This window comes from Arachis hypogaea, chromosome 16 (genome assembly GCF_003086295.3).
Source record: "Arachis hypogaea cultivar Tifrunner chromosome 16, arahy.Tifrunner.gnm2.J5K5, whole genome shotgun sequence".
Classification (NCBI taxonomy): domain Eukaryota; kingdom Viridiplantae; phylum Streptophyta; class Magnoliopsida; order Fabales; family Fabaceae; genus Arachis; species Arachis hypogaea.
The window spans coordinates 46,253,207-46,279,860 of NC_092051.1; the positions used below are offsets into that span (position 1 = coordinate 46,253,207).

The following is a 26,654-nucleotide window of genomic DNA, read 5'->3' on the forward strand; positions in this document are numbered from 1 at the left end:
ATCACCTCTTCACCACTCACATCCATCCACTCTTCCCCATAAACCTACCTCATAAACCCCACCTACCTTCAAAAATTCAAAACCAATTTCCCACCCAAACCCACCCATATGGCCGAAACCTTTCCCCCCCTCCCTTCCCTATATAAAGCCCTCCATTCTTCATCAAATTCACACAACACACTCCTCTATACCCTTCTTGGCCGAAACACTTCCCTCTCTCCCTCTCCTCCATTTCTTCTTCTTCTCCATCTATTCTTTCTTTTATTGCTCGAGGGCGAGCAAAATTCTAAGTTTGGTGTGGTAAAAGCATAAGCTTTTTCTTTTTCCATTACCATTGATGGCACCTAAGACCGGAGAATCCTCTAGAAAGGGGAAGGGGAAGACAAAAGCTTCCACCTCCGAGTCATGGGAGATGGAAAGGTTCATCTCCAAAGCCCATCAAGACCACTTCTATGATGTTGTGGCCAAGAAGAAGGTGATCCTTGAGGTCCCTTTCAAACTCAAAAGAAATGAGTATCCGGAGATCCGACATGAAATTCAAAGAAGAGGTTGGGAAGTTCTAACAAATCCCATCCAACAAGTCGGCATCCTAATGGTTTAAGAGTTCTATGCTAATGCATGGATCACCAAGAACCATGATCAAAGTAAGAACCCGGATCCAAAGAACTATGTTACAATGGTTCAGGGGAAATACTTAGATTTTAGTCCGGAGAATGTGAGGTTGGCGTTTAACTTGCCCATGATGCAAGGAGATGAACGCCCCTACACTAGAAGGGTCAACTTTAATCAAAGGTTGGACCAAGTCCTTATGGACGTATGTGTAGAAGGAGCTCAATGGAAGATTGACTCCAAAGGCAAGCCGGTTCAACTAAGAAGATTGGACCTCAAGCCTGTAGCTAGAGGATGGTTGGAGTTCATTCAATGCTCAATCATTCCTACTAGCAACCGGTCTGAAGTGACTATAGACCGGGCCATCATGATCCATAGCATCATGATTGGAGAAGAGGTAGAAGTTCATGAGATTATACCTCAAGAACTCTACAAGGTGGCTGACAAATCCTCCACCATGGCAAGGTTAGCCTTTCCTCACCTCATTTGCCACCTATGCAATTCGGCTGGAATTGACATAGAGGGAGATATCCTCATCAAAGAGGACAAGCCCATCACTAAGAAGAAGATGGAGCAAGCAAGAGAGCCCATCCATGGAGCTCAAGAGGTGTATGAAGCTCATCACCATGAGATCCCGGAGATGCCTCAAATGCACTTTCCTCCACAAAACTATTGGGAGCAAATCAACACCTCCCTAGGAGAATTGAGTTCCAATATGGGACAACTAAGGGTGGAACATCAAGAGCACTCCATCATGCTTCATGAAATAAGAGAAGATCAAAAAGAAATGAGGGGGAGCAACAAAGATAAGGAAAAGACATAGAAGAGCTCAAGGACATCATTGGTTCCTCAAGAAGGAAACACCACCATCACTAAGGTGGATTCATTCCTTGTTCTTATTTCTTCTGTTTTTTCGTTTTCTATGTTATGTGCTTATCTGTGTTTGTGTCTTAATTACATGATCATTAGTAGTTAGTAACTTTGTCTTAAAGTTATAAATGTCCTATGAATCCATCACCTCTCTTAAATGAAAAATGTTTTAATTCAAAAGAACAAGAAGTACATGAGTTTCGAATTTATCCTTGAACTTAGTTTAATTATATTGATGCGGTGACAATGCTTCTTGTTTTCTGAATGTATGCTTGAACAGTGCATATGTCTTTTGAATTTGTTGTTTAAGAATGTTAAATATGTTGGCTCTTGAAAGAATTATGACTAGGAAACATGTTATTTGATAATCTGAAAAATCATAAAAATGATTCTTGAAGTAAGAAAAAGCAGCAAAGAACAAAGCTTGCAGAAAAAAAAAAGAAAAAAAAATAGGCGAAAAAAAAATATAGAAAGAAAAAGAAAAAGCAAGCAGAAAAAGCCAATAACCCTTAAAACCAAAAGGCAAGGGCAATAAAAAGGATCCCAAGGCTTTGAGCATCAGTGGATAGGAGGGCCTAAAGGAATAAAATCCTAGTCTAAGCGGCTAAACCAAGCTGTCCCTAACCATGTGCTTGTGGCGTGTAGGTGTCAAGTGAAAACTTGAGACTGAGCGGTTAAAGTCAAGGTCCAAAGCAAAAGAAGAGTGTGCTTAAGAACCCTGGACACCTCTAATTGGGGACTTTAGCAAAGCTGAGTCACAATCTGAAAAGGTTCACCCAATTATGTGTCTGTGGCATTTATGTATCCGGTGGTAATACTGGAAAACAAAGTGCTTAGGGCCACGGCCAAGACTCATAAAGAAGCTGTGTTCAAGAATCATCATACTGAACTAGGAGAGTCAATAACACTATTCGAAATCCGAAGTTCCTATAGATGCCAATCATTCTGAACCTCAATGGATAAAGTGAGATGCCAAAACTATTCAAGAGGCAAAAAGCTATAAGTCCCGCTCATATGATTGAAGCTATGTTTCATTGATAGTTTGGAATTTATAGTATATTCTCTTCTTTTTATCCTATTTGATTTTCAGTTGCTTGGGGACAAGCAACAATTTAAGTTTGGTGTTGTGATGAGCGGATAATTTATACGCTTTTTGGCATTGTTTTTAGTATGTTTTTAGTAGGATCTAGTTACTTTTAGGGATGTTTTCATTAGTTTTTATGTTAAATTCACATTTCTGGACTTTACTATGAGTTTGTGTATTTTTCTGTGATTTCAGGTATTTTCTGGCTGAAATTGAGGGACTTGAGCAGAAATCAGATTCAGAGGTTGAAGAAGGACTGCTGATGCTGTTGGATTCTGACCTCCCTGCACTCAAAATGGATTTTCGGGAGCTACAGAACTCGAAATGGCGCGCTTTCAATTGCGTTGGAAAGTAGACCTTCAGGGCTTTCCAGAAATATATAATAGTCCATACTTTGGCCAAGAATAGACGACGTAAACTGGCGTTCAACTCCAGCTTTCTGCCCAAATCTGGCGTCCAGCGCCAGAAAAGGAGCCAAAACCAGAGTTGAACGCCCAAAATGGCACAAAAGATGGCGTTCAACTCCAAGAAGGACCTCTACACGTGCAACACTCAAAGCTCAGCCCAAGCACACACCAAGTGAGCCCCGGAAGTGGATTTATGCATCAATTACTTACTTCTGTAAACCCTAGTAGCTAGTTTATTATAAATAGGACCTTTTACTATTGTATTAGACATCCTGGATTGTATTTTGATCCTGTGATCTCGTTTTGGGGGCTGGCCATCTCGGCCATGCCTGGACCTTTCACTTATGTATTTTCATACGGTAGAGTTTCTACACTCCATAGATTAAGGTGTGGAGCTCTGCTGTTCCTCAAAGATTAATGCAAAGTACTTCTATTTTCTATTCAATTCATCTTATTTCGCTTCTAAGATATCCATTCACACCTAAGAACGTGATGAAGGTGATGATTATGTGTGATGCTCATCACCATTCTCCCCTATGAACACGTGCCTGACAAACACTTCTGTTCTACATGAAATAAGCTAGAATGAATATCTCTTAGATCTCCTAACCAGAATCTTCGTGGTGTAAGCTAGAATGATGGCGGCATTCAAGAGAATCCGGAAAGTCTAAACTTTGTCTGTGGTATTCCGAGTAGGATTCAATGAATGAATGACTGTGACGAGCTCCAAACTCGCGATTGCAGGGTGTTAGTGACAAACGCAAAAGGATAGTAAATCCTATTCCAGCATGATCGAGAACCGACAGATGAATAGCCGTGCCGTGACAGGGTGCGTTGATCATTTTCATTGAGAGGATAAGATGAAGCCATTGACAAAGGGTGATGCCTCCAGACGATTAGCCGTGCCGTGACAGGGCATTGGATCATTTTCCCGAGAGATGACTGAAAGTAGCCGTTGACAATAGTGATGTATCACATAAAGCCAGCCATGGAAAGGAGTAAGACTGATTGGATGAAGATAGCAGGAAAGCAGAGGTTCAGAGGAACGAAAAGCATCTCCATTCGCTTATCTGAAATTCCTACCAATGATTTACATAAGTACCTCTATCCCTATTCTATTATTTATTATTCGAAAACATCATTATCAATCTATATCTGCCTAACTGAGATTTGCAAGGTGACCATAGCTTGCTTCATACCAACAATCTCCGTGGGATTCGACCCTTACTCACGTAATGTATTACTTGGACGACCCAGTGCACTTGCTGGTCAGTTACACGGAGTTGTGAACCATGGTCTTGGCATCATGTTTTTGGTGCCATTGCCAGGGAAAGAAAGAGCAATGAATTTTACATAATTAAAGTGTAATCACGATTCCGCGTACCATGGTTCATGAGAGTAGTTATGTTGGAATGGGGGTGGTTCTATGTATGGTTCATTTGGCTCATAAGGTGGTTGGTATGGTGGATACGGGTTAGGGTCATATGGAGGTGAATGGTGGAAAGGGGCTTGTGAGTATGGTGGTCCAAAGTCATGTTGAGGAAAGGGTTCATAGGCATATGGTGGTGGTTGTTGATAGTCCATTGGAGGTGGTTGTTGCCATGAGGGTTGATCAAATCCTTGTGGCTCCTCCCATCTTTGCTTGTTCCAACCTTGATGCCTGTTCTCATTGTAATTTCTTCTTCCTACAACATAATTGTAACCAGACTCATAGCCAAAGGGGTGAAAGTTCATAGTACCTAATAAAAATTAAAAATAAAAACAAATAAACAAGCAAAGGAAAATAAAATAAAATAAAATAAATAAGAGAAAAGATTTGAAATTTGACTTTGAAATAAGATAAGATAAGATTTTTGAAAAAGATATGATTTTTTTGAAAAAATTTGAATTTTGAAATTTAAAATTAAAAATCTGAGAAATATTTTTTTTTTTTTGAAAATAAATCAATTTAAAAGCAAATATTTACAATAACCAATAATAAGGCACACATTTGCAATTCTCCGGCAATGGCGCCATTTTGAAGAACGAAAGATTGACGGTTTAGAATTCAGAATAAATTCCCATTGCAAGTATAGTTTCTAAACCAAGCAATCATCCTTTCTTACAAACGTTTTGGTTGTCACAAGTAACAAACCCAAGAAAATTTATAAACCGAAGTATTCAAACCTCGGGTCGTCTTCTCAACGAATTGCAGGGAGGTGTTCTTATTATTAGTTATGGAAAATAGTGTTTTTGGGTTTTGAAAGGTTTGAACAAGGAAAATAAATTGCAGGAATTAATAAATTAATATCTAATAAAACTCTTGGCAAGGTATGAAAATTCGGAAGTCCTATCCTAGTTATCCTTATGAGAATTGAGTTTAATCCCACTTAGTTAACCTTTACGAAAGCAAGGAAAAGTCAAGTGGACTAATTAGTTAGATCCCCAAGTCCTAGCCAACTCCTAAGGAAAGACTAGAGTTAGTGGAATTCAATTCAATTAGCAAAAGTAACAATTAACAATCACGATAAGTTTGATAACTCAAGAGCTTCCAATTAATCAATTAAAGCCAAGAATATAAAAAGCTAAAGATAAATTTGAAATACCTCAATTGCATTAATAAAAGGAAATTAATCCAAACATAAGTAGTTCATAAGCTAAATTGATAAAATAAATAAAAAGGACATTGAACCTGGAACTCAGAAGAAATTGTAAGTTGAAATAATAAAGTTGAAATAATAAGAAATCATAATTCCTTTAAGAGGAATCCTAATCCTAAATCCTAAGAGAGAGGAGAGAACCTCTCTCTCTCTAAAAACTACATCTAAATTATGAAAAGTGAATTATGGAAGACATGATCATGAATGAATGGATTTTCCCACTTTATAGCCTCTAATCTGTGTTTTCTGGGCCGCAAACTGGGTCGAAAACAGCCCAGAAATTGCTGGAGAATAAATCTGCCACGCTGATTTTTGTCACTGCGAAGCGTCCGCGTGGAGAACGCGTTTGCATCTCCTAGCGTCAGGGCAACTATAGCATATTATATATCAAATCGAAACCCCAGACATTAGCTTTTCAACGCAACTGAAACCGCGTCGTTTGGACCTCTGTAGCTCAAGTTATGACTGTTTTAGTGCGAGAGGGTCAGGCAGACAGCTTTGCAGTTCCTTCAACTTCTTGTATTCCTTCCACTTTTGCATGCTTCCTTTCCATCCTCTAAGCCATTCCTGCCCTATAAATCCTAAAATCACTTAACGCATATATCAAGGCATCGAATGGTAATAAGAGAGGGTTAATATTAGTAAATATAAGGCCAAAGGGGCATGTTTTCAATTATAGCACAAAATCAGGAAGGAGAATGTAAAACCATGCAAATAGTATGAATAAGTGTATGAAAGATTGATAAAATCCATTCAATTGAGCACAAGATAAACCATAAAATAGTGGTTTATCAATATCTGAGTCTTCCTCCTCTTCCTCTGCACCAATAGCCTTCTTTCCTCTTGCTTCCCTCCTTGATCTCAGGAAGGTTCTTTTCGGTTCACTGTCAAATGAGGTTGAGACCTCTCTTCTACCTGTCATTCAGTGAACAAGTAACAAAAACAGAAAGTGCAGAGTCCACTAAAACAGAGAATAGTTAGCTTCGTTGGAGCAATTTATCAAATGGTTAGTTGGCTAGCTTGCTGGAAAGTAAGAGAATAAAGAAAAATAAAGAGAACAACTAAATTTGCAGAAAGTGAAACTGAACAGCTGAAATTAAAATTCAATTAATCAAAAGAAAATAAATGTGCTCAATCTAGTTATCCTCTAATTTAGTAATTGTTAATTCAAAACCAATCCCCGGAAACGGCGCCATAAACTTAATTCACTCGAAAACTGTCTCTCAACAATTTCCTACCGGCAAGTGCACCGGATTGTCGTCAAGTAAAAACTCACTGTAGAGTGAGATCAAATCCCACAGGGATTGGTTGGTTGATCAATGTTAATTGGAGAATTGTTCTAGTTGAGCGAAATCAAAATTGGTTTGAGATTGCAGAATGTAAATTTTGCGGGAAACTTAAATTACAAGAAATTAAATGACAAAAATTAAAGTGCAAGAAATTAAATGACAGAAGCTTAAATTGCATGAAATTAGATGGGAATGGGGGTTAAGCATAAAATTAAAGAGCAGAAAGTAATGAGAATGGGTAATATCAGAGTAAGGGATTCATTGGGGTCAGGAGATGTGATAATTCTCCGGATCAAATTCATTTTCGTCTCTTCCTCAATCAATTCATTCATTGATCTCCTTGGCAATCTTAGGTGATTAGGTCCCAATTCCTTGGCAATCTAATCTCTCTAAGCATGAACAATTGCTCAATTCCTTGATTTAATTTCTCATGGAAAGAGATGAAGATCGGTCACTGATTCTACCACACAAATTCATAGATCAAAGTATTGGTAGGATTACATGTCACTATATCCATCCAAACCCCAATTTAATCCAATGTGAGAAAGCAATTCTAGCATGATCTCTTCATTCCTCTTCCAAGGTTCAAAGGAGATCCAATTATGAATAGCTTCTTTCCCAAGATAACTATCCAATAGGATGAAGAACGAAAGCTTTCTAGCAAAATCAAGAGAAAAGAAAGAAGAAGAAAAATGAAAACTAATATTGATCCATTGAATTACACAGAGCTCCCTAACCCAATGAAAGGAGTTTAGTTGTTCATAGCTCTCAGAATGTAAAATGGAATTGAAAGATACATTACAGAATTGAAAGAATTGAAGAAAATTAAAATTAGCAGAGTGTCAGGATCTCTCCGCCAGCTAAAATTCCCCTATACTAACTTGAATTCTAAGCTATTTATCCACTTTTCTTTTATTGATCTTCAATCTCTGAATTGGGCTTTTGGCCTTGATCGAATTGGGTTGAAGTTGCTCCAATTAGTTTCCCTTGTTGTTGAGAAGAGATCTGCTTGAATTGTAAAGTTCTGATGCAACACATTGGAGTCCACGTTCGGGGGCCAATGTTGATTCAAACGCCCTTTTAAAAATTCAGTTCTGCTTGCTGTCATTGGCGTTTGATTCAACGTTGGAGTGCCAACGTTCTTCTACCCACGCGTACGCGTGCCTTGCGCGTTTGCGCCCTAGGGGTCATAATACGCATCCACGCGTGTGCGTATGCCATGCGTGCATGTGGATGCAAAAATCCCAATTCCAGATTCAAAAGCTTTTAGAAGAACGTTGGCCTAAGCATTGGACTAGCAATGTTCCCTCCAACGTTGGCCTATCTACGCGTACGCGTCAGCTATGCGTGCGCGTGGATTCTTAAAAGTTAAACCCATGCGTATGCGCTATAGATGTGTGCGTGTCGTTGCGCTTTTTCAATTTCATGATTTTGAGATCAAGATTGCGCACGTTGGCCACCCACGTTTGAGACAGTGTTGTTGGTCCAATGTTACCATTCCACGCGTACGCGTCACCCACGCGTGCACGTGGATTGTCAGAATTTTCAATCCACGCGTGCGCGTATAGCACGTGTGCGTGATAAACCACTATTTTATGGTTTATCTTGTGCTAATTTGAGTGGTTTTTATCAATTCTTTGCTCACTTATTCATATAATTTGCATGATTTTACAATTCCTTCCCAATTTTGTTTTATGATTGAAGACTTGTTTCCTGAGCCTTTAAATTATCAATTTTATTTACCCGTTATTACCATTCGATGCCGTGATCTGTGTGTTAAGTGTTTTCAGGCTTTATAGGGCAGGAATGGCTTAGAGGATGGAAAGGACACATGCAAAAGTGGAAGGAACGCAAGAAAATGAAGTTTTGAGAAGCTGGCATCGACACGTACGCGTGTAGCGCAAAAGACAAGTGACGCGTACGCGTGACAAGGAATTTTGCCAAACGACGCGTACGCGTGACGTGTGCCACGTGCAGAAACTTGCAGAAAGTACTAGGAGCGATTTCTGGGCTCCTTTTTGGCCCAGTTCCAAGCCTGAGAACACAGAATAGAGGCTGCAGAGTCGAGGAATCATAGATTCAGACAACCATTCATTCATTCATCAATTCATAAAAAATAATTTTAGGTTTTAGATGTAGTTTTCTAGAGAGAGAGGCTCTCTCCTCTCTCTAGGTTTTAGGATTTTAGGATTAGCTTTGCTTAAATTCAGATTTCTACTTAGTTTAATTTAGTTTCTCTTCTACTCTTAATTCTTCTAGTATTCTAGTTTATTTATTCCCTTTGTTGATTATTTTATGTTGCCAATTTAGTTTATGAATTCTCATGTTAGATTTGATTTTCTATTTAATGCAATTTGAGGTGTTTCATATTTATTACTTCTTCTATTATTTTTGAGTCATTGATGTTTGAAATTGGTTGTTTGGATTTAATATTACTTGCTAGTTTTCTATGTTTTAATGTTGTGCCTACCAAGTGTTTGATAAAATGCTTGATTGGATTTTAGTGTAGATTTCTCTCCTTTTTGCTTTGGTTGAGTAATTGGAGACTCTTGAGTTATCAAACTCCTTTGTTGATTGATAATTGAAAGTTGCTGGTTGATTTGGATCCCTCTAAAGCTAGTCTTTCCTTAGAAGTTGACTAGGACTTGAGGAATCAAATTGATTTGTCCACTTGACTTTCCTTCATGGTTAGAGGTTAACTAAGTGGGAGCAATAAACAATTCTCATCATAATTGATAAGGATAACTAGGATAGGATGTCTAATTCTCATACCTTGCCAAGAGCTTTCTCAATTATTAGTTTATTTTCTTATCATTTACATTCCTTGTTCAACCTTTCAAAAACCCAAAAAGATACAATTCCATAACCAATAGTAACATACCTCCCCTCAATTCCTTGAGAGACGACCCGAGGTTTAAATACTTCGGTTTAATTTTATTGGGTTTGCTTTAGTGACAACCAAATTTTTGTATGAAAGGATTGTTGTTGGTTTAGAAACTATACTTGCAACGAGAATTTATTGAGAATTCTTTACTAGCAAAAATCCGTTCATCAAAATGGCGCCGTTGCTGCGGAATTGCAAACGTGTGCCTTATTATTGGTTACTGTGAATGTTGTGAATTCTTTGTTAGTGTTTCTAGTTTTAGGAGTTTATTTTCATTAATTTTTATTAGTTTTTCTTTCTCTTGCTATTATGAATTCTCACCCCTTTGGCTATGAGTTTGGTTACAATCATGTTGTAGGAAAAGGAGATTACAATGAGAGCTTGGATCGAGGATGGGACAACTAACGATGGAAGGAGCCACAAGGATTTGATCAACCCTCTTGGCAATAACCACCTCCAAGGTATTATCAACAACCATTCTATGATGCTTACCAAGACAATGGCTATGGTGGACCTCTTCGTGACAATCAACACCCACCGCAATATACCTATGGACCCCTCCTCAACATAGCTTTGAACCACCATACTCACAAGCCCCTCTCCACCATTCACCTCCATATGACCCTAATCCTTATCCATCATTTCAACCACCATACAAACCATACATAGAACCGCCCCAACTCCAAAATAATTACCCTCAAAAACTACCTTCCTACTATGAACCCCCACTGGATAGCAACACCTTTAGTGTTATTCACCAAGGGCAATTACAGCTTCAGACCACACTTATTTCTACTCTCACTAGTCTCACCTCTACTCTCCAAACCCTTATATCCCATTTGGATGCATCAATCCAAGAGCAACATAATCCCAATCATGCTGTTGACACGGAACGATAGAAAAGGGACCGGCTTGAAGATGAAGGAGTAGCTGAAAAACTGGTGAGGGAAGACATCAAGGAGGAGTTCGATTTTGTATTAGAGAAATTGGAGGAAGCTGTAATTATCGAAGAAGAAGAAGTGGTTGAAGACCTAGGAGATGCTGAACCTCCATGGGAATCGAGAGTTGTAGAGAATTCTGCCAAAAGGATTGAAATTGATGTTGAAGAGGATAGTGCACAACCTCCAAGACATGTTCCTTGTGAAGAATTGGACGGAACAGATCAAGAAGCAAGTTTTCTTGGTAATGATGATCATGAATCAAGCCCTCCTAGTGGTGAACTTGCATCCGCAATTGAACCCCTTGAATTTGAAGCACTTTCTCCAAGTGAATTTGAAGATGACGTGGAGGTAGACTTTTCTCAATCTCCAACTTATGACTTGAGTGATGGGAAAGAATTAGAAGATTTTGATCAAGGCGCAGTTGAAGTTGAAGAGGTTTGCAAGGAGGTGGAAGAATTCACAGAAGAGCACAAGGGAGTAGAGCCTGCCAAACCATTGGAAACACCTCTCCCAAAGCCATTACCACCCAATACAACATAAGTGGGTAAAATCCTTATCCTTAACCTTTACTTTCCCACTTGAATATGGTTTACTTAAGACGGATGGTCAACTTAGAGCTCTTTATGGCTTTAAGAGTAAGAGGAAGATGGTTAGTGATAGGAGTTGTCAGGCAAGGTTCAATATGGTTGCACGCTCCAATTTGGAATACAAGGATTGGTGTGGAGCTCGATTGAATGGGTCTCGGAAGTTGTTTGGGTATCTCAGTGAGAATTCAGATTTCTTGCCACCCAGTTGGAATAATGATGATCAATGCGAAGATGGGTGCAAAAGCAAGGTTTGGGACCCCAGAATTCATTCTACCAATCAACACTCCTGGGGCCTTGTCACCTGCTTTAACTTGCTTGAAGGCTTTACGTGCCTAGTTTGGGACCCCGGAGGGTATTGGAATTGCAAACATTGGTGAAGATTCCTGGATGAGTTCAAGCACAAGCCACTATGACAAGGGGCTCACCAAATATCCAACTCAAGGACTTTGACTAAAAGTGCTAGGTGGGAGACAACCCACCATGGTATGATCTTTCATTTTTATCCTTAGCTTTATTTTATTCTATTTTTATTAGTGTTCATTCATAATGTCTGCATCAGCATCTGCATTCTGCATTCTACATATATAAAAAAAAGGCAACCCACGCGTGCGGGTAGGCCACGCATGGGCGTCGATACCAATTCGGTGCTTCCATCCAACGAACAGAAAGTTGTGATGGAATCGTGCGGCTGGTGTGCTAAAGGCATAATTCAAGCTACGCGTACGCGTCAATTCCAATTTTGGCACACCACACATGGGCATACGTGATGCGCACGCATCGCATGAAAACCTTGCCCCTTTCAATCTGAACAGAGAGTTGTGCCCAAACAACGCTGGAATTGTGCGTTTAGCACAATTTCGGCCGACGCGTACGCGTCATCCCCATTTAACTCCCCTCACGCGTTCGCGTCTATGACGCGTACGCGTCGATGCATTTTTGCCTTATCCACGCTCAAGCGTGATCCACGCGTACGCGTGGAGTTAATTTCATTAACCCCTGACGCGAGAACCATGACCCATTCGCGTTGCCCACTCTCTTCCCCCTCAACGTTCCAATTTCTCTCTTCCCTCCATTGCAACAACCACCAATCACCACCATCACCCTCCCACCGCAGCCACCACCGGCAACTCCGAACCGCCGCCGATGCCACCGACCACCCCTCCATCTCTTTCCTTTCTTCTCCTTCTTCTCTATCCTCTCAACCCTTCCTGCAGACCCCAAGCACCACAGCGGACAGCCCTGCGCTGCCGTGCTGCCGCCGTCTCTGGGTAGGACTCCCCTTTCCACTTCCTTTTTCCAATTCTATTACTGCACCACCCAGGTTTCCCCTGCTTCCATCTCTGCCTTTCAACTCTTCGTCTGTTCAATTACGTTAAGTTAGTTTAGTTTAAATTTTGTTAGAATTAGAATAGTTAGAGATGCATGTCTTAGTGGATTCTAGGTGGTTAGGTATTTACGATATGGTTAGTAGATTTAGGTCTAATAAATGCTCTGTTCTTGCTGTCTGCAATAGTTGATTCCTCTCTGTTCGTGCTGATAATTTGATCCTGTGCTAAATTACTTTGCTTGATGCTGTATTTGGGTTTAAATTGCTATTCATGCTCTGATAATGTTTCATTGATTTACTTTGAGCCTCATAATCCCCATTTATTCTATATTTTACCACATCACTAGCCTTAAGCGGAAAAATAATTAATTACCCCAATTGAATCTTTGGTTAGCTTAAGATAGAGATTATGTATCAATTAAGTGTGGGGAATTGTGGAAACTTGGGTTGATAAGAAAGTGTTGATTATATTGACAAGATATTAGGAATTTGGGTGCATACTCATGTGAGACCAGAAAGACCATGTGCATTGATATGTTATGTTTATTTTTATGCTTCAAAAAAAATTTACCATATAAGTAAATAGATAAATAAGGGGACAAAATTACCCCAATGTTAACATTAATAAAAGATCAGTGCATATGTGGTGAAATTAAAGAAAATTTAGTACATGAGTATATGATGAAAAAGTGGGAATTATGGGTAGTTACGCATGATTTTAGAATTATATAGAGTGTATATGTTAGGTGAGAACTTAGGTTAGTCAAAGATTCATATGATAGCTCACTTGGCCATGTATATATACCCTCACCCTTAACTTAGCCCCATTACAACCTTGAAAAGCCCTCATGATATTTGCATTTATACACTTGATAATTGTTGATTGGTTAGATGAAGAACAAAGTTTTATAAAGCATGATTAAAGGAGACTTGAGTTGTTAACCCCAAACACTGGGTGATTAGAGTGTATATACAATTCCAGTGAGGGTTCAATGGCTCATATCCATATGCCCATATTTGATCATTGCTTGTCTTGCAAGTTGTGAACTCTTTTGATTAACTCAACTCAATTGTGAATGTATTTTGATATGATTAATTTAGCCCTTGATTGTGCATATATGGTTTCTTAAAAATTTGACTCAATTTGACCACATTTATGCTTATATATATATGGATAGATAGTAATTAGAATAGCATGATGCATGTAGGCATTGCATAAGCTCCACCATTATGCCTTTACTCTTTTGGTTCGCTTGAGCTTAGCATGAGGACATGCTAATGTTTAAGTGTGGGGAGATTGATAAACCACTATTTTATGGTTTATCTTGTGCTAATTTGAGTGGTTTTTATTAATTCTTTGCTCACTTATTCATATAATTTGCATGATTTTAGAATTTATTCCCAATTTTGTTTTATGATTGAAAACTTATTTCCTGAGCCTTTAAAATGTCAATTTTAATTACCCGTTATTACCATTCGATGCCGTGATCTGTGTGTTAAGTGTTTTCAAGCTTTATAGGGGCAGGAATGGCTTAGAGGATGGAAAGGAAACAAGCAAAAGTAGAAGGAACGCAAGAAAATGAAGTTTTGAGAAGCTGGCATCGACGCATACGCGTGGACGACGCGTACGCGTGACTAGCGCAAAAGACAAACGACACGTACGCGTGACTGACGCGTATGCGTGACAAGGAATTTTTCCAAACGACGCATACACGTGACATGCGCCACGTGCAGAAACTTGCAGAAAGCGCTGGGAGCGATTTTTGGGCTCCTTTTTGGCCCAATTCCAAGCCCGAGAACACAGAATAGAGGCTGCAGAGTGGAGGAATCATAGATTCAGACAATCATTCATTCATTCATCAATTCATAAAAAATAATTTTAGGTTTTAGATGTAGTTTTCTAGAGAGAGAGAGGCTCTCTCCTCTCTCTAGGTTTTAGGATTTTAGGATTAGCTTTGCTTAAATTCAGATTTCTACTTAGTTTAATTTAGTTTCTCTTCTACTCTTATTTATTCTAGTATTCTAGTTTATTTATTCTCTTTCTTGATTATTTTATGTTGCCAATTTAGTTTATGAATTCTCATGTTAGATTTGATTTTCTATTTAATGTAATTTGAGGTATTTCCTATTTATTACTTCTTCTATTATTTTTGAGTCAGTGATGCTTGAAATTGGTTGTTTGGATTTAATATTCCTTGCTAGTTTTCTATGTTTTTATGTTGTGCCTGCCAAGTGTTTGATAAAATGATTGATTGAATAAGAGTGTAGATTTCTCTCCTTTTTGTTTTGGTTGAGTAATTTGAGACTCTTGGGTTATCAAACTCCTTTGTTGATTGATAATTAAAAGTTGCTGGTTGATTTGGATCCCTCTAAAGCTAGTCTTTCCTTAGGAGTTGACTAGGACTTGAGGAATCAAATTGATTTGTCCACTTGACTTTCCTTCATGGTTTGAGGTTAACTAAGTGGGAGTAATGAACAATTCTCATCACAATTTATAAGGATAACTAGGATAGGACGTCTAATTCTCATACCTTGCCAAGAGCTTTCACAATTATTAGTTTATTTTCTTATCATTTACATTCCTTGTTCAACCTTTCAAAAACCCAAAAAGATACAATTCTATAACCAATAGTAACATACCTCCCTGCAATTCCTTGAGAGACGACCAGAGGTTTAAATACTTCGGTTTAATTTTATTGGGTTTGCTTTAGTGACAACCAAATTTTTGTATGAAAGGATTGTTGTTGGTTTAGAAACTATACTTGCAACGAGAATTTATTGAGAATTCTTTACTAGCAAAAATCCGTTCATCAGTGCGCGTCGCTATAGATTTTTCAATTCTCCAGAAAGCACATTTTATAACAACATTGGGGGTAACGTTGGCTTGCCAACATTTCCTCCAACGTGGGTATAAGCAAATTATGCAGAAAAGTGTTCTGCCTCCCTCTCAACGTTTAAGGCAATGTTGGTGGTCCAACTTGGCCACCAACGTTGCTTCTTGTTCATCCTTTCCATGCTCCTTCTTCAACCTTCTTCCATCCATTTCTTCACCTGTCATCAACCAATACACGCATCAAAGCCTTGCTAAAGTCATCAGAATTCTTATTATTCTTAGCACACAAGTAATTATAGCATAATTCTCATGAAATTGTATCAAATTAACCATGATTGAATGAATCTAGGCATACATGAATTTCTAACCCAATTGCTTACTTATAGCTCAAGAAAGTGCATAAAATCTATTAAAAGGAAAGAAAAAGGCTAGTGAAACTAGCCTAAGATGCCCTGGTATCACATTCTTCTTGTTAAGGGAGCCTCCAAATAAGTGATCTACAGCCTTCTTTGATTCATAGGAAAGCCCTTCATAAAAGATATGCAATTGCACCCACTCATTAAACATATCAGGTGGACATTTCCTTGTCAAATCTTTCAATCTCTCCCAGGCTTCATACAAAGTTTTGCCATCCTGCTGAATGTCTGCACCTCAGTTCTCAGTCTATTCACTCATTAAGGAGGGTAGAACCTTGCTAAGAATCTATTTACCACATCTTCCCAGGTTGTCAAGATTTCTTTGGGAAATGATTCTAGCCATTTGGATGCTTTGTCTCTCAAAGAAAATGGAAACAGTAACAATCTATAGGTGTCAGAATGAACACCATTAGATTTAACTGTATCACAGATCCTTAGGAATGTAGTGAGATGCTGATTTAGGTCCTCTTGAGCACTTCCTCCGAAAGAGCAATTGTTTTGGATGAGTGTGATGAGTTGAGGCTTCAATTCGAAATTATTAGCATGGATGGTTGGCTTTTGAATGCTGCTACCACAGTTTCCTAGGTTTGGATTGATGTACGAGCCTAGAACTCTCCTCTCTTGTCCAGCAGGATTGGCTGCTCCTCCCCTGCCATGATTGTTCACCTCCCCTTCATGATGGTTTCGAATATCATCCTCCATGTTTATATCCAAGTCCTCCTCTTCTTCCTCTACACCAATGGCCTTCTTTCCTCTTGCTTCCCTCCTTAATCTCAGGAAGGTTCTTTCTGGTTTACTGTCAAAAGAGGTTGAAACCTCTCTTCTACCTATCATATACGTGACAAAATAGACAGCAAATAGCAAGTGAAGGTTTCGTAGTTAATGAAAAAGTGTGGTTAGAGCAATTGAGGCAATTAATCAAACAGTTAATGAGTCAGTGGATTAGTTTTGCAGGAAAGTAAGGAAATAAAGAAAAAAATAACAGAAATAACTAAAATTGCAGAAAGTAAATGTAACAGTAGAAACTGAAATTCAATTAACAAAAGAAAAGAAAAATGCTCAATCTAGTTATCCTCTAATTTAGTAATTGTCAATACAAAACCAATCCCCGGCAATGGCGCCATAAACTTGATCTCCTGAAAACTGACTCTCAACAATTTTCTACCGGCAAGTGCACCAGATTGTCGTCAAGTAAAAACTCACTATAGAGTGAGGTCGAATCCCACAGGGATTGGTTGGTTGATCAATGTTAATTGGAGAATTATTCTAGTTGACCTGAATCATAATTGGAATTGGGATTGCAGAATGTAAATTTACGGGAAACTTAAAGTGCAAGAAATATAAATGAACAGAAATTAAATTGCAGAATAATAAGAGCAAAAACTTAAATTGCAAGTACTTAAAGTGCAGAAGCTTAAATTGCAAGAAATTTAAATGGGAATGGGGAAATTGAGCATCAAATTAAAGAGCAGAATGTAAACAGAATGGGTAAGATCAAAGTAGGGGATTCATTGGGTTTCAAGAGATATTGAACTCTCCGGATCAAATTATTTTCATCTCTTCCTCAATCAATGCATTCATTGACTTTGCTTGGCAATCTTAGATGATTGGATCCCAATGTCTTGGCTCACCAATCTCTCTAAGCATGAACAATTGCCCAATGTCTTGATTTAATTGCTCATGGAAAGAGATTAAGTTCAGTCACTGATTATTCCACACAAATTCATAGATCAAAGTGTTGGTAGGATTAAATGTCACAATATCCATCCAACCCCCAATCTAATCCAATATGAGAAAGCAATTCTAGCATGAATTCCTCATCCCTCTCTCAAGGATCAGAAGAATTCCAATTATGGATAGCTTCTTTGTCAAGACAACTATCCAATTGAATTGAGATTGAAAGCTTTCTAACAAAAATGAAGAGAAAAGAGAGAAGAAGAAGATGAAAACTATTATTGATCCATTGAATTACAATAGAGCTCCCTAACCCAATGAAAGGGGTTTAGTTGTTCATAGCTCTCAAAATGGAAAATGGAATTGAAAGATACATTGCAGAAGAACAAAATTGCAGAGAAAGTAAAATTGAATTGGGCAGAGTTTCAGTATCAGTCTCCTCAAGCTAACTTGAACTCTAATCTATTTATACACTTTCTTCCATTGATCTTCAGTCTTTAAATTGGGCTTTTGGCCTTAATTGAAATGGGTTGAAGTTACTCCAATTGGCTCCAATGCTGTTGAGAAGAGATGTGCTTGATTTGCAGATTCTGATACTCACGTTGGAGTCCACGTTTGAGGGCCAATGTTGAGTCAAACGTCCTTCAAAGAAACTGGATTTTGGACGTTTTGAGCAACATTTGACTCAACGTTGGAATGTCAACGTTTTCTTGTCCACGCATACGCGTGCGTGTAGATAGTGCAAATTACCAGTTCACGTATATGCGCTGCTTATGCGTGTGCGCGTTTAGGGCCAGTATGCTCATTCATGCGTGCGCGTCTCCTACGCGTGCGCGTGGATGCAAATTCCCAAACTTTAACTTTTAAAAGGTTTTTGAAGACGTTGGCATCAGCGTTGGACCAACAATGCTCCCTCCAACGTTGATTCATCCACGCGTGCGCGTCACCTACTCGTGCGCATGGATTGCCAAATTTTACGTTCATGCGTACGTGTAGCATACGCGTGCGCATCAATGTGCTTTTTCAAAATCATGATTTTAGAGCTCAGATCGCGCACGTTGGCCTCAACGTTGGACTGGCAACGTTCCCTCCAACGTTGGCCTATCCTCACGTGCGCGTCACCTACGCGTGTGGATGGATTGTCAAAAATTCACAATCCACACGTACGCGTCGCCACAATTTTTCCATTTTTTTAGAAAGCACTTTGTATCAAGCGTTGGAGGTAACGTTGGCTTACCAACGCTTCCTCCAACGTGGGTATCAGACTTATGCAGCAGAACTTGCTCTGCCTTCCCTCTCAACCTTTGAGGCAACGTTAGTGGTCCAACTTTGGCCACTAATGTTGCTTCCTCTTCATCCTTTCCATGGTCATTCTTCAACCTCCTTCCATGCATTTCTTCACCTATCATCAACCAACCATGCATCAAAGTCTTGCTAAAGTCATGAGAAATCTCATCATTCTTAGCACACAAGTAATTATGGCATAATTCTCATGATATTGCATCAAAATAACCATGGTTGAATAAATCTGTGCATACATGAATTTTTAACCCAATTGCTTACTTATCACTCAAGAAAGTGCATAAAACCTAATGAAAACAAAAGAAAAAGGCTAGTGAAACTAGCCTAAGATGCCTTGGCATCAGACCCTCTAGTATTTGACGCCAAGAAGGGACCAAGTTTTCTTTGCTTGGGAATAAGCAAACTTTTTAAGTCTGGTATTGCAGAGCGAGCTCTGGGTTTATACTATCATCAATGGCACCAAAGAAAGGTGAATCATCTTCGTGGATGATTACCAGCCACCATAACTGAGGTGGTTAAGTTTCATTATCCCTTCCTTTATCTTATTTCCTGTTTTCTATTCTAGCTTTTGCACGATCACTACTAGGATTTCCTTTGCTTTTTAGTTTGGTAATTCAAATTTTCAAAAATTTTTTAGGTTTAAGATGTCTCATGTATCCCACAACAAGCTTAAAAGAAAATTTTTGAAAAAGAAGTAGTAAATTACACGAGGTTTTGAGTTATATTATGAGTTGCTCCAATTACCTTGATGTGGTGGCCTTATCTTTACATTCTGAATGTATGAATTAACTATGCATATTTGATATTGAAGTCAAGTATATTGGTTCTTGAAGAACAGGGAATTTAGAAAAGCATTATGGATTTTCTGAAAAATAAAAAATATTGATTCTTGAAGCAAAAGAAACAGCCAAAAAATAGGGAAATAAAAAGAAAAAGAAAATGAAAAAGAAAATCAAGAAAAGGATCTAAGGCTTTGAGCATCAATGATTAGGAGGGTCAAAATTGGCCTAAAAAGCTCAAATGAGTTGCTATCCCTAACTATATGCTTGTGGTGTGAAAGTCTCAAAAAAAAGCTTGAGACTGAGTATTTAAAGTCGTGATTCAAGGCTAAAAAGTATGCTTAAGAACTCTGAACACCACTATCTGGGAACTTAAGCAAAGCTAAATTCGAATCCAAAGGGTTCCCCCAGTTAAGTGCTTGTGGCGTTTATGTATCCAGTTGTAATACTTGAAAACAAAATGCTTAGAGTCACGGCTAGGCTCAATGGTACAAAGCACCAAAAAGAAGCTGTGTTCCAGAATAAAAAAAAAAAACTAAAAGAAGAGAATCAATAATATCATCTGGATTCTAGTTCCAAAGGATGCCAATGTTCTGAGCTTCAAAGGAAAGTGAGATGCCAAAGCTATTCAGAAGTAAGGAGCTAATAGCCCCATTCAGTAATTGGAACTGAGCTTGATTGACAACTCTAAAACCTTATGTATTTTTATCTTTTTTAGTCCTTACTTGTTTTTAGTTGCTTGAGGACAAGCAACAGTTTAAGTTTGGTGTTGAGATAAGTGGATATCTTATACACTTTTTCATTGTATTTTCCTAGCATTTTAATTATATTTTATTTACATTTTATTAAATTTTAAAATGTTTTAGTGCAAAATTCACCTTTTGGATGTTACTTTGACTTTTTGTGTTTTTTCTATGATTTTAGGGGATTTTTGGGTGAAATTGGCAAAGTCTGGTTCAGAGACGAAGAAAGCATAGCAAATGCTGTCAAATCCTGACCTCCGTACATTCCAACAAGCATATCTTAAGCTACAAAGGTCCAATTTACGCGGTCTCAATGGCGTTTGAAAGTTACCTTCCAGAGCTTTCCAGCAATATACAATAGTCTATTCTTCTCTTCGAGGAGAATTGCCCAAAACTGGCATTGAACGTCCACATCTGAAGTTCAATGCCTAAGAAGGACTGGCCTCCCAAGTTGAATGCCCAAAACTGGCGTTCAACGCCAGCTAGGGACCAGAACCCAGTGAATTCACCCCCTATCCAAGTTGAACACCTAAAACCTAAGTTGGACGCCAGACATCAGCCTAAACACTCATCAAAAGGGCCCCAAAGTGGATTTTAGCACTCCTTAGTTTATTTTATCTTATTCTTGTAACTTTTAAATTTAAATTAACATCTTTTAGGTCTAGTATTTACTATAAATAAGGGACTCCCTTCCTCCTGAGTATCACGCCTCTTGGGAGGGGAGGATCAATTTACAAATCATTAGACAGATCTTCTCTGTTTTCTCTGTAAATTATGAGCAACTAAACCTCCTAGGTTAAGGTTAGGAGCTCTGTTTGTCCTATGGATTAATATGATTACTTCTCTATTTTAATATATATTTGATTCCATTCTATGATGTATTGTCGTTCTTCATCTAATGAGTCTGAGGTGGATTGGAAGTATGACCTCTTATTCTACATGAGTTCTTGTGAGTCCTGACCTGGATAGCATTGAGCTATAGCTTGAGAATACACTGAACCAATAACTTATTTAGGCTAATTGAGATATGTGACATATAATGTCGTTAGTTATGGGTAATGAGGTTTCTCTGGCGCTAAGGCTAGAATACTGAGCATCATTCTCCGATCCGGAAGATCTGACCTTGTCTGTGGCACTTTAAGTAGGATAAATGGAGAGTGGATTACGTGAGCTTCATCTTCGTTCATATTGAATGACCACTGACAATAGCGTTTGATGTGGATTAGAGGAGATTAACTTGCTGAGAGGACAGGAGTTCATCATTTACAGCTTTGCCATAGAATGAGTCATTCATTGTTAAAGTAGTAAGTAGGAAGTATTAATTCAGAAAGAGAAAGCATCTCCAAAGCCTTAACTGATTTCTCATTATTTTTTCTATGTTAATTCTTTACTACTTTCTTTATTAATTTGTTTTATGCACCTACAACTAAAACCACTATCTATCTATTCGCCTGACTAAGATCTGCAGGATAACCATTGCTTGCTCAATCCAACAATCCTCGTGGGATCGATCCTCACTCACCTGAGGTATTACTTGGACGACCCGGTGCACTTGCCGATGAAGTTGTGCAAGTTCAATTTCACGCACCAGTGACCGGGAAGCTGGTCTAGAGTGTGTGGATGAATTCATGTTTCTTACTTCTTATTGTTATCATTTCGATCTTTCGATTCATGTATTGTCGGTCTATTGTCGATTTCATAATTTGTTTTCATTTTGTTTTCTTTTTGTAGTTAGGATGGTAGATGGGAATACTTCTCTAAGCCGTTTGATGACCCATCTTTTCCCTGCTGACGGTGATGATGACTTTGCCTCTACCGAACATCAAATCGAGGCCCCTTGCCCCGACACACCGGAGGTTCAATCTCAGCCTCCTTTCAGACTCAATGCTGGTGGTGAGGCCGACCAAGGCCAAGCGCCGAGAATCAGTCAGTCTTTGGGTGCTCACTTTGAGGAGCCCCAAGTGATCTTAATCCTCAACCCAAGAAAGAAAAAACCCAGCTCCAGCCCTAATCGGGTGCTCTCCGTGATGGAGAAGAACTTTGACATAGGCTTCTTTATAGATTCCTAGCTATAGTTGGGTATTGAGGACTTCTTCCGAGAAGAGGACCTGGCTGCTCAAGCGAGGTGGACGTATCGGAGCCTTCTTCGGGCTGCCACTATCACCAGGAAGGTGGAGCCGGTCTTGGCTCAATATTAGGTGCTGGAGGGAAACCATAGGGCTACCCAAAGAGACATCTCCAATTTAAAGGCTGAGGGAGAAATCTTGAGGGTTCGACTTGAGGGGAGCAAGAAAAAATTGAAGGAAGCTGGCGAGGAGATCCAGCATCTGGTCGATTGGGATCTCGCTCTCAGCAAGCAACTTAACGAAGCGCAGGGTCGGGCCATTTCAGCGGAGAACAAGGTGAAGGAGCTTGAGAAAGATCTGGCTGAGCCTGTGAATTCATCGGATTATGCTCGCCTGGAGGCCATCAGCATGAGGAAAGAGAACAGGGATATCCTCAAGGATGCCCGGAAGCCATAGCTGCTACAAAGTAGGCAATCAAGGCCCAGGTTTCGCTACTTGCCCCTAACTTTGACACTTCTACTGTTGGTGCCTTCAAGATAATCCAAGATGGCAAGATTGACGACCTTCCAAGGAAGTAATTGTTTTTAAATTTGTAATTTGTAATCAACTTTCTTTTTGTTATTTGGCTGATGTGTTTCCGTTGTAATTTTGAACTAGTTGTATTTTGTTGGGGTGATGTTGTTTTGAACTATGGGTTTTTCGGTTTTAATATAAGTATTTTGTAGAGTTGTTTGCATGCTCGAATGTTATTGGTCGTTTTAATAAGGATGGGGATCAGATCCTGAGTGCGAGATCTGTGTAATGGAAGGCTGGTGGGCTACGTCGGTTGATCGGCGGTTGGGCCACCTGCAAGGCCACTTTGATGCTAAAGTAAGTATCCATACGAAAAGGCAGCTAATTAAGGTTAGAATGTGACATAGCTTAGGGGAGGGACCTATCCCTCCCCTTTAGCCCTTGTCCTCAGGTGGGCCCTTTCACTTGGGCCCATTTGTCTGGAAGTTTCTACCAGCTGTCCGAACGTTGGTGAAGGGTGTTGTGTCATCTGATAGTTCGGACGGGTCGATAACCCCTCGAGTTGTGGGTCTGTCGAATGGACTCCCGATTCTTGTTGGGTTGGGCCAAAATAGAAGTATATGGCAATATATATATATATACCCTTTTTTTTGGTATTAAGCATATATATACCTTATTATATATCAAATGGATTTTTGTCCTATAACCATTTGCACGAATTTGTTGTACAAAAATAAAAAAAGGGCCTGAGTTTTCATCTTTGGGGGATAGTTATACTAACAAATCCTCGTTGTCTTTCCCACATAGAAGACAACAATAAAAGTATAGTAATAATAAATAATAACTAATAACTAATTTAGGAAAAAAAAAACGAAAGAACTAATAAGTAATAAATCTTGTTGACACATGGAAATTAAAAGGCACAAAATTACATGGAACAAATTTGTGTACGTTACCCTAGCATCTGTCTCACCAAGCAGAGGATCCCGTAGCTGTTAGTAAAATACGAGGTCGATTGTCACATACTTTATTTGGAAGCTCCATTCGACATTTTACGTCCAAATCATGTGTAAACCACCTTCAAGTCCTTCTCTACTATACCCTGGGGAAAGATACCGGAATCTACTCTCATACATATATAGATTTCTAGAGAGAACAAGACTTTAAAGCATGCCTGCTCTTGCCCATTATTTTCAAGAGTAAATATTATTTTTATCTATGAAATAAATGAACTAGCTTTGCATTTATAAAAGGTGAGTAAATTGTTAATTTTTGTCCATTTAAAATACTAAAAGATTTATTCATAAATAAAATTAATATTTTAAAACTTTTGTCATGCAAAATTATAGTATTAAAATTTTAATTTGAAATTTTAAATTATATACAACTGATTTTATTTTTCAATAATTAGGTTCTAAAGCCTCCACCATAAGGTATAAACATGCCACTAGTGCATGCAACACAGCACATAATATAATCATCACCACAATCCTTATATTTCTAACTAACACTCCATCTCTACTAAAAAAAAAAAAAAAAAAAACTCCTAAAACACTAAACTAACACCACACACAAGAATGGTACATCACCATCAAAATATCCCAAGGCATGACTAATAAATCTATAATTTATGATATTTTTTAGATTGAAAAGAGTGAAATTACCAACTTATTTTGTATTTATTCTTTAAAAAATTATGTTTTTATGAATTTTTTGTAATTATACTTAATTAATTAAAACATGCTTTTTAGTTCTTTAGAATTATCAAATTAATTTAACTTTTAATTTATTCGATACCTTGATATATTTATTTAAGTTGTTTGAGATTTAGGAGGCAAAAATTACTTGGAAAGATAAAAGAAAAGCATGAAAAAGTGAAGAATTCATGAAAAAATGAAGAATTGGCAAAGTTGCAGAGATGTGTACGCACTATTCATGCGTATACTTGACGTGTACGTACGGACCATATTCAACACATAACTCATTTAAAATGGCACGTAACTCGCGATTTGTGTAAGACCTCGGATTTTCGGAAATAAAATAATAAGTTATTTTACGATTTGTTATATTTAATCAAATTTTCAGAGATTTTTACATATAAATCAGGTAATTTCTTAATTATAATTTGAAGTTCTATTAATTAAAAAATAATGAGAATTTTATATACTATATTTTAAATATTTAGATTTTTAACTTTATTTTATAAATAAAGAAGAATTAATTTAATTATTTTCAATTTTCATTGAATTAGTGTTTATTTAAAAATACTTTACTAGTTGATGATTAAATAGAATTTCAAAGATAATTAGTTTGCATTCAATTTGGTTTTAAATTTATACTCTATCCCTTAATTTTATTACAAATTCCCAAATTTTACTATTATTCTAATTTTCCAAACCCTAATTTTTATCCTAACCTGTAAGACCCAGAATTTTTAAAAAATCTTATTATAAACCGATTCCAAATTTATTTATTTATTAGAGATTTTATTTTCAGAAATGATTTCATTGAAAATAATTAAATCAAGTTTTGATAAATTAAAATAGAAATTTTACTTAATTTCATAATTATTGAATAATTTTCTATATTTAAATTATAAATGTAATAACCTTGATTTTCGAGTACGCGAGATCTTTTCTAAAGGCACGGATTTCTCCGGAAGATCAGTAAAGGAAACACCTCTTCTATATCAAGAAGTATCTAGATCCTCATTGTCATTATGTCATCCTTAAGTTAGAATCTTTTCTGAGGCAAGCTCGATAACGCAATCACGAAGAACCTAGTTTTTGAACCGTACCAGTTAGGAGTTTTAATTCTGATTTTTGTAAGTAGTCTCAGTTTGACGAACCGGACTCGATTCATGATAGAAGAGAGACAATAGTATTATATTATCATTACATTAGTATTATAAGATGCTTGAATAATATTATAAGGTTTCCTGGTCTGTTTTAGTTAAAAATAGAAAATCGGTTTAACCAGGTTCACAGTTTACTGGTGCAGCTTAGCACCAGCACTCCCTGATGACTTTAGCAATGCTAAGGCCTCCTCATACATATTCTATTCTCATAATAAATATGTTACTAGTGTCATTTATGCTAGTAGCTCAGAAAAGAATTTTTAGAGATATTTTTACAAGTGTTCCGATACATCTAATTTTAGTAATTATACACCTGAAATATTTTAATATTATTTTAACCCACCTCCAAGCCAACCAATCACAACTCACCCTACATCCCCAAGACCTCCAAGGCTGTCTCATTTCATCATTTTGGCCGAAAATAACAAGAGAGAAAAGAGAGAAACTTTCATGAACACTTAATCTTCAAAGCTTGATTTCTTCTAAACTAAAACTCAAATCAAAACTCTGATTTCACCAAAATGATCCTCTCTTCTTTCTCTACATGATCATATGACTTATCAAGGCTGGAATCAAGGTGAGTTGGCTACACCATCTCTCTTTTGCTTCGGTTTCAAGGAAACATGCTTAAATATGTATTTTCTTGATGTTCTTCCTTAGGAATCATGCTTAACTTGACTTGAGGGCCAAGAAATGTTAATTTCTAGCAAGTCTAAGGTGAGATATCCCTTCCTAATGTGCTGAGATAGATTTGGTTAGTTGAGGGTTTTTGGATTTAAAGTTGTTCTTGATGTGATTTAGGAGGAAAAAGTGCTTAAGGACCACCTGAAAGTA

The 26,654-nt window shown here is 37.9% G+C and overlaps 1 non-coding gene across 1 annotated transcript; it reads left to right on the forward strand.

The window, feature by feature from the left end:
- The first annotated feature begins 16,031 nt into the window (after positions 1-16,031).
- LOC112761314 (small nucleolar RNA R71) lies at positions 16,032-16,135 on the forward strand. Its single transcript, XR_003181714.1, has one exon. It is a non-coding gene; the product is annotated as a small nucleolar RNA R71 (small nucleolar RNA).
- The last annotated feature ends 10,519 nt before the right edge of the window (positions 16,136-26,654 follow it).